The sequence below is a fragment of the Palaemon carinicauda genome, chromosome 6 (genome assembly GCF_036898095.1).
Source record: "Palaemon carinicauda isolate YSFRI2023 chromosome 6, ASM3689809v2, whole genome shotgun sequence".
In the NCBI taxonomy this organism is placed as follows: domain Eukaryota; kingdom Metazoa; phylum Arthropoda; class Malacostraca; order Decapoda; family Palaemonidae; genus Palaemon; species Palaemon carinicauda.
In genome coordinates, this window is record NC_090730.1 from 5,592,619 (window position 1) to 5,602,987 (window position 10,369).

Here is a 10,369-nt window from a genome sequence, read left to right on the forward strand (position 1 = left end):
CAGCGGTGCCCTTTTAGCTCGGAAAATTTCCTGCTATCTGATTGGTTAGAATTACCTTGGGCAACCAATCAGCAAGCAGGAAACATTTCCGAGCTAAAAGGGCAACCCTGCGAGTCAATGCAAATCTGCCTCACTAAAAGGAATTTACTAGTTTTTCAATTGTGTGTTGAGTGGCTAGCTTTAATTCGAGCATTTATAAGTAGTACATACATATACCAAGGCACTTCCCCCAATTTTGGGGGTAGCCGACATCAACAAATGAAACAAAAACAAAAAAGGGGACCTCTACTCTCTACGTTCCTCCCAGCCTAACAAGAGACTCAACCGAGTTCAGCTGGTACTGCTAGGGTGCCACAGCCCACCCTCCCCCGTTATCCACCACGGATGAAGCTTCATAAAACAAAGCATGAAAGACAGACTTGAAGAGCACCCTCCAGCTAAGATCATCAAAGAAAGGACTATCAATTACATGTACCTCCCCTATCAAAGTTCGTCTGGGAACATGTGAAAGCCGACAGGGCCAAACCGGAAACGAAGAAATGTTAATTTTCCCCTGGCCACTCCAGGAGTCGTTTTCTCTTCGTCTTCCCTTGTACTTTCTGTCTGGTTTTTCTTCATTTCCTGTCAATGCACGGAACCAAGGGCTTGCCATGTGTCGCTCGTTTCCTCGTGAGACGTATAATTCTCTTCGGTAGTTTCTTTTAATTCTTGCATTCAGATTTTTTTTTCTTTTTTTATGAAATACAATATTAAAATCTTACAATTTATAACATGTACAACATAGTATATTTTCATAGATCATTTTCTATTTTACATATAGTGTATTCACAATTGAAATTTTTACTATTTATCTAAATATGTTTTTAAATGAAAAATATATCTAGTGAATATTTTTTTAATAGAAGTTTTCAGTCCTATTTTCTTTACATTAAACGCATTTATCATTCTACTTTCAACATATTTAAGTAAATGGGGGTCAGTAGTTGTAAATCCTAAATATCTTCCCATCCATATTCCTGCAATAAAAAATGCTGTTATAACCATTGCCGTATTTTCATCCTTATTTGAATCTGCTTCTAAATGTAGCTTTAAAATCCTTAATATAGAAATAGTTTCAGAATTTACCGTAGACCCATCCGCTTTTTCTCTCTATCACTTGTTTATGGAGGCGTCAAATTTCCACTTTTTCCGGTTAAACTTAGGAGTCATCTGCTCTCGGCATTATATATTAAGATTGATTAGGATTATTTTGGTTGCTAATAATTTCTCTTGTAGTATCCTTATTTCCTTTCCTCACTGGGCTATTTTCCATGTTGGACCCCTCGGGCTCATAGCATCCTGCTTTCCCAACTAGGATTGTAGCTTAGCAAGTAATAATAATAGTAATAATTTCCTTGTCCTGGAAGCAGTTAACGAATATATCTCCCGATTTGCGAATAATTGAATAGTTAAAATGTTAGCCATTATTAGCAACCACGGTCTAGGTTTAGCAAAACAGCTTACGCACATTTCTTACTAACAGCATCTCGCTTCAGTTAACTGATTCTTTGAGTGAATAAACTTGAAAAAAAAAAAATTTAAAACCACCACCTTCCATTAGCTTCCAACTCCCCCCCCCCCCCCAAGAAAAAAAAAAAAGCTAACACTCGCGCATTTATGTATCGCCTCTTCCAGCTGACATCGGTCTAAGACAACGATCTACCATTAGCCACCCAAGTCTCCGAAACCGCAAGAGAGGACCGGAGTAGGAACCTTTTGACCATTAAAGACCGGCTGATGACCAGCTGGGCACAAATAATGGTTTCTGGTTTACCTTTTTGGAAAAAAGTGGTCAAAGAAATGGCGATGCTTCATTTAAGGCTGGGAGGAAAAGATACCGAAATGACGAGTGCATTAGACTAAGAGAATTTAGATGAGCCGGGACATCGCCATTGGGATAGAATTGGTCTATAGTTTTTTTTTTTCTGTATTTATAAAAGTTAGACTTCATTAACTTTGGGATAATATTTACAAAAATAGTCACCAAAATTGTAATTCTTAGCTCTATACAATAAAAGTAATGTATTATTATTATTATTATTATTATTATTATTATTATTATTATTATTGATGTTGTTGTTGTTACCGTTTTTATTATTATTATTATTATTATTATTATTATTATTATTGTTTTTATTATTACTATTATTATTGTTATTATTATTATTATTATTATTATTATTATTATTATTATTATTATTATTATTATTATTATCATTATTATTAGGTTGCTATTTTCAGGAGACAATCCCAATATCTACTTGTATCACTCCCCTTTCTCTTTGCGTTGTGGACTGAAGTAAAGTCTGTAATTATACATTTACTCTTTTGCATGTGAGCAATGTTTTTATTTCCGTAAATAACGCATTTTTTTCTCCATTTCGATCGTCTTTTCCATTACAGAATTTGATCATACTAGAATACCTCCTCAATTAAACACGAATTTTAGTTATTCTTATCAGTAATTTATTTAAACGACAAGCTGCTATTTATGATTAAATAAATTTCAAAGATTAAAAAAATTACTTTATAACCAATAGATAATAATTTTCATGACTTACAGCTTCCTCGTATTTGCGAAAATGTAGTTTTTTAAATTCAGTTGACGAGAAAACGGACATTTTAATCACCCTCCTTCCTCCCACCCACCCCCCTGTTCCACATATCAATGATGATATGTATCTTAAAGACGGTAGAATATAAAATCTTCTGTTAAGAAATAATGCTAATATGACAGTCTAACTGTGTGATTTTGTTTATATATAGCAGTTACAAAATATGGTGAAGTGTGGGTATGTAATCCCGTAGAGTTATGAAGTTTTTATTATTATTATTATTATTATTATTATTATTATTATTATTATTATTATTATTATTATTATTATTATTATTTAAAAGTATTTTTTTGTTCATGACAAGTTTGAATTTTGCTTATTATTATTATTATTATTATTATTATTATTATTATTATTATTATTATTATTATTATTATTATTATTATTATTATTATTATTATTATTTAAAAGTATTTTTTTTCATTACAAGTTTGAATTTTGCTATAATACAGACTACTCTGATATTTCGAAACACAGGTACTAGTTTCCCAGTAGATAATATATTTATTAAATTTCTAATTATATTAATAAAGTCTCAGAAAGCCCCCCCCCCAAATATTTTAGGCGAAAAATCCGCATTCTTGACTCCAAGTCCAAAAAGCATTTGCGTGTGATGTGGTAAGACGCATCTCCTCCCCCTACCCATATGTGGTGGGTGGTATTATTACTATTATGGTATCCCTTCCTCCTCTCATATTGTCTAACAAGTGTGGAACCAATTCGGCCATTACTGCCCACTGTGCGGTTGACAATGACCTACTCCTGAGATAAATGGAGGAAGATATAGGTAATTACCCGATGGTAATTGGAGAGCTGAGACTGCGCGGGAAAAATTTGGCGGGAAGAGTGAAAATGAGAAGGCGGGAGTTACCTTACCGAAAAGACATTAGATTTAATGGCGGTGACATGGAAGCTTATCTTTATGGGAAATGGCCGGGCTTTTGTTATGTCAAGAAATGTTTTCATTAATTTAGGGAAATATAAAGTATAAGCTCGCTTATAGATTGGATTTTGCGTTTGGGTTTAGAGTGGAAGAGTAAATGATAATACGTTTATTATTATTATTATTACCTAATATACAACCCTTGATGGAAAAGCAAGATGCTATAAACCCAAGAGTGCCACAGGGAAAAATAGCCCAGTGAGGTAAGGAAATAAGCAAACGTAGAATAGTGTACCTGAGTGTATCCTCAAGCAAGAGAACTCTTAAGTCTGAACCCAAGACAGTGGAAGACCATGGTACAGAGGCTATGGCACTACCCTAGAGTAGAGAACAATGACTTGATTTTGAACGACCTTGATTTTGGAGTGTCCTCCTAGAAAAGCTGCTTACCATAGCTAAAGAGTCTCTTTTACCCTTAGCAAGAGGACAGTAGCCACTGAACAATTAGTGTAGTAGTTAACCCCTCCAGTAAAGAATTTGTTTTTATGTTATTTTAGTGTTGTCAGGTGTATGAGGAAAGAGGAGAATGTGTAAAGAATAGACCAGATAATTCGGTGTATGTTTAGGCAAAGGAAAAATGAGCCGTAAACAGAGAGGGTTCCGAATATGTACCATCTTGCCAGTCAAGGGACCCAATAACTCTCTAGCGGTAGTAACTCATCGGGTGGCTGGTTCCTTGGCCAACTAACTATAGTCCATTTCTTTTAGTGACAGGATGCCTGAAAACTTTAAATCAATCAATCAATCAATCTTTTAGCGAGGCAGATGTGCACCGACTCGCTGCGGTGCCCTTTTAGCTCGGAAAAGTTTCCTGATCGCTGATTGGTTAGAATTATCTTGTCCAACCAATCAGCGATCAGGAAACTTTTCCGAGCTAAAAGGGCACTGCTGCGAGGCGGTGCAAATCTGCCTAGCTAAAAGAAATGGACTATAGGAATTATAGCAGTTGTTGAAATTTGAATGATAAAGTCAGTGCCGCTTTAACTTGACTCCACTGGTCTGTTGCAAATCTTTTGCTCAAAGATTGACCTTGCCCAATGACCTCACTGTTAAGGTAATATTAGTGAAGTGTTCAAATGACAATAACGGTTATTTTCAGGTAATAGAAAATATATTATTTTTTAATTCTTTCCGGTCACGCTCGTAAGAGGGGGTTACCCAAAGAGGAATGTAGGAGGGTGGGTGGGTGGGAAGGGTTGAATGTGTGTGTGCATAACTTTCTGAATATCTAGCCGTCATTTTTGACTGGTCGCGTACACTAGTTTGGAATATTATCCTATCTCCTCTTAACTGTGTTCACGTGATTCATGATCATTTGCTTATTATTATTATTATTATTATTATTATTATTATTATTATTATGATGATGATGATTATTATTATTATTATTGTTATTGTTGTTGTTGCTATTATTATTATCTAATGCTGTATGTTCATTTGGCTGCTATATATTTGAGATATTATTATTATTATTATTATTATTATTATTATTATTATTATTATTATTATTATTATTATTATTATTATCTATGCTAATTTGGCTGGTATTAACAGGCCTTTTTCGTCACGATTATCATTTTAGTTATTAATATTGTTTCTCATTACCTCTTGTTTACCTTTATAAATAAAGTTATTATAACAGTGACATTATTTGCTAATGCGTTTCCTCTGAGAGAGAGAGAGAGAGAGAGAGAGAGAGAGAGAGAGAGAGAGAGAGAGAGAGAGAGTCCAAACTTACGGTATGGTACAATTACCATCTGAATAGTAAATAAATTACGAAATTACATCTATCATCCGTAATGTTTTGAAAATATTTTATTTTAATTTTCATTACTTATATCGTTTAATTATTTTCTTGTTTCCTTTCCTCACTGGGCTATTTTTCTCTGGTGGAGCCCTTGGGCTTATAGCTTCTTGCTTTTCCTACTAAGGTTGCAGCTTATCTATTAATAATAATATTGATGATAATAATAATAATAATAAAAGTAACAATAACAATTATAACAATAATTATTAACAATAATAATAATAATAGTAATAAAAATAATAATAATAATAATAATAATGATAATAATAATAAAATTAACAATAGCAATAATAATAATAATAATAATAATAATAATAATAATAATAATAATAATAATAAAATTAACAATAGCAATAATAATAATAATAATAGTAATAATAATGATAATGATAATGATAATAATAATAAAATTAACAATAACAATCATAACAATAGTTATTAATAATAATAATAATAATAATAATAATAATAATAATAATAATAATAATAATAATAATAATAATCTGTAATTAACTCTACTTCCCGAAATATCCCAGTTATATAGTTTCCACCGAGTCACTCACCAAGTCCCATCAATGTCACGTCCGTACCGCCACCAAACTTGCACCGTGTTAAAGAAGAAAGACATCTCTCTCTCTCTCTCTCTCTCTCTCTCTCTCTCTCTCTCTCTCTCTCTCTCTCTCTCTCTCTCTCTCTCTCTTATATTCGAGTGTTATATAAGGTCGGTTGACATTTTAGAAAGACTAAATGTCATTAAACTGAAGTTAATCTGGTCCTCTGAAATAACATGACCTAGTGGCAATGACATTTTGTTTTTTGTAAGTGAATTTGGACTGTTATAAGTATTTACACACGCGCGCGCGCGTGAGCACACACACACACACACACACACACACACATATATATATATATATATATATATATATATATATATATATATATATATATATATAAGTTCTCTTGCTTTAGGGTACACTCGGGCACACTATTCTATATTATTTCTCTTCCTCTTATTTTGTTAAAGTTTTTATAGTTTACTGTATATACGAAATATTTATTTCAATGTTGTTACTGTTCTTAAAATATATTTTCATTGTTAATTTATTCTCTTATTTCCTTGATTCCTTTCCTCACTGGGCAATTTTCCCAGTTGGAGCCCCTGGGCTTATAGCATCTTGCTTTTCCAACTAGGGTTGTAGCTTAGCAAGTAATAATAATAATAATAGCTTAGCAAGTAATAATACTAATAATAATAATAATAATGATAATAATAATAATAATAATAATAATAATATACACATGAATTTATATATGTATAAATGGACACAAAAACAACAAATGGTGTTGTTTCTAGTCCACTGCAGAACAAAGGCCTCAGACATTTCCTTTTTTATGCCTGGGGTTTGGCCAGTTTTCATCACCACGGTAACTTACTGGAATGCAATGAAATATTGAAAAATACAAATATTCCTTCCAGATAACTTTGATCCAAAGGAAATGAATAGCAACTAATCATTTGGATAATTTCAAAACTGGAAGATTTAACTATTATGGTTCTTAAAATATTTAATTTCAGGAGTTGATTACTTTTCTCGTAGTTTACTTATATTCTTTCCTCACTGTGCTATTTTCCCTGTTGGAACCCATGGGCTTAAAGCATCTTGCTTTTTTTAACTAGGGTTATAGCCTAGCTTGTAATGATAATTGTAATAATCATCATAATCATCATCATCATCATAATAATAATAATAATAATATCCTCTTCCTCTGATTAAAAAAAACTTATACATACGACCATCTATTTGTTGAATATAAAATCCTGATTTTAATCAGCATTATTTTTCTTCCTCATATCCCAATAGTCAAAAAAAATTTATATAAAGAAGTAATAAAATACAAAAATAAAACACAGCAACTCAAAAGTCCCCAGAAGCGAAGGAGAAAAAAAAAATCTATTCAAATCTCCTTCCAGAAGCGAAAGGTTTTGAGATTTCAAACTCTCCAGCGAGCAGAGCCATCTACCCCCTAGCGGGCGTATTATGGGATTCCACGTTTTAAATGTCATGTTTATTTATGACTTTGCCTTTCTTTCCTCCTTTTATCTAATTTTTTTTTCCTTCCAGGTGACTTGTGATGATTATTTCTTGTTTTCGTAACCGTTGTTTTATCCTGTGGTTCATATAGGCCTATGCTTGATGTTTAAAAGAATTATTATTATTATTATTATTATTATTATTATTATTATTATTATTATTATTATTATTATTATTATGATAATAATAATAATAATAATTAATAATAATAATAATAATAATAATAATAATAATAATAATAATAATAAAAATTTATTATTATTATTATTATTATTATTATTATTATTATTATTGTTATTATTATGATGATGATAATAATAATAATAATAATAATGAAAATGTATTATTATTATTATTATTGTTATTTTTTTATTTATATTATAATTATTATTATTATTTTTATGATTTTTATTATAATAAGGCTAATGATAATAATATTAATTATTATTATTATTATTATTATCATTATTATTATTTTTCATTATTATTATTATTATTATAGCAAAGCTACATCCATAGCTGGAAAAGCAAGCTTCTATAAGCCCAAGGGCTCCATCAGGGAAAAATAGCCCAGTGAGGAAAGGAAATAAGGAAATGAATAAACTAAAGAAGCAGTGAACAATTGAAATGGAGTATTTTAAATTTACGATTAAGTTAATCTAGTCTTTTTATTTGGAAGCAATTAAATACAAAAGACAATTTCGAAATATTTTTGTTGATGTAAGAGATATGCTTAGATAAAACCAAAATTATTTTCCAATAATTTTGATTAGAATTAATAACTCGTATACCATTACTGTTGATTATTCGCTTAAGAAAAATTAATAAGAAATTTCAAGTTCTCTCATTACAATACCGAGTACAATTGATATTTCATTATGTTAGTAACACAATAATAAAAACTGAATTGTTGGAATACCAACAACTCGTTAAATTAGTTATTATAAGCTATGTTAATAAAGATCCACTTGTAAGGATTTTTCAATTACACGCAAATTTTCTTTGATATTTTATGTTAATTAAATAATTTTATTACTTCTCGGTAGAAAAGGAATTTATTTGGTTAATAATTATAATCATCATCTCCTCCTAGGCCTATTGACTCAAAAGGCCTCGGTTAGATTTCGCCAGTCGTCTCTGTCTTGAGCTTTTAATTCAATACTTCTCCATTCATCATCTCCTACTTCGCGCTTCATAACCCTCAGCCATGTAGGCCTGGGTGTTCCAACTCTTCTAGTGCCCTGTGGAGCCCTGTTGAAAGTTTGGTGAACTAATCTCTCTTGGGGAGTGGGAAGAACATGTCCAAACCCTCTCCATCTACCCCTCACCATGATCTCATCCACATATGGCACTCGAGTAATCTCTCTCATAGTTTCGTTTTTAATCCTGTCCTGCCATTCAACTCCAAATATTCTTCTGAGGGTTTTGTTCTCAAATCTACAAAATCTGTTGGATATTTCATTGTCATATCACGACTCATGTCTATACAGTAACAGTTTAATTAAATAGCTGAAATTAATTCAATTTTGTATTGGGATTTGATTATTGCTTCCAATGTTAATGGAGCCAATCTACCCTTAAGAAAATAATCAACCTGTGAATTTCATTCATCATTTTGAAAGGTTAAGTGATGTTGAGCAGGCATGACTTGCAACAGATCATAGCAGTTTGGTGAAAGCAAGAGAGTTGCAATGAAATAGTCACTTTTTTTTTTTTTTTTTTTTTTTTTTTTTTTTTTTTTTTTTTTTTTTTAACACCGGCTTTTATTCATTCTACGAGTCATTTGAGCAGCATCATTGTCTGTGGCGTTTAATATGGTGATTACATGAAAATGATCATGATATTTAAACTGTTAAAAATGTACATTAAAATAACGGTAAATGTCTGGCAACAGTAATTCCAGGATTTTTACCGTTTTAAAAACGGATATATTGACGTAAAGGAGTGATATTACGATCACTAACCAGTAAAATATAATAACAAAGTAAATTACGGTCGCCTGTATTTTACTGAAATACGGATGAGATCAGTATATTTTTACGGAGAATTTACTATTAAAATTACGGTTTTTTTTTAACAGTGTACGTTCAATACATTCTCCTAATCACCGAATATGTATTGATTCTTGCCAGTACTCAGTACATAGATTGCCTGACAGTGTTAAATCTTTCTACAATGTAGAGGCCTGTGGGTTACAATGAGGCGCGAAGACTCAGTTCCAGGGTTGCAAGATTATTCGACTGGATTATCGTACATGAGCCTTAAAATTGTCGTTTTTCAACCAAAATTATCGTACACAGTTTCAAAATAATTATTTACGAGTTACATGATTGACTTATTTCAAAATATTATAGTATAACTGTTTAATCAAACACACACACAAATATGTATATACATAAGGTATGTATCGTACATCGTACTAGACCTAAAATAATAGTACATATACGATAATTATCGTACGAATGGCACCCCTGCTCAGTTCAGTACGAGAAGTAGACCAGAAAAGAATCCACGCTATTTCTAGTCGGTGAAAAATGAGTTAGGAAGTCAAGATTATGACACAGTCATAATATAGCTTCTGACAGCCTCGTATTCCTCTAACAACGACATAAAAAAAGCTAAAAGTAATGGTAGTGAGAGTTTTTACGACTCTCATAATTACGCTCCCTTGAGGTAATGAGAAACAGAGACGTTCAAATGTGCCAGAGGGAAATGTAACCTCAGGTGATGTTGAATGTGCCGTGAAGTCATCTCGTCTGTTTATTTACATTTATCGGATCTCGTTGCGAGAAACTTTATTTGATTTTTTTTTTTTTTTTTTTTTTTTTTTTTTTTTTTTTTTTGTATGTTTAATAATTTTTGTCTGCCTTCA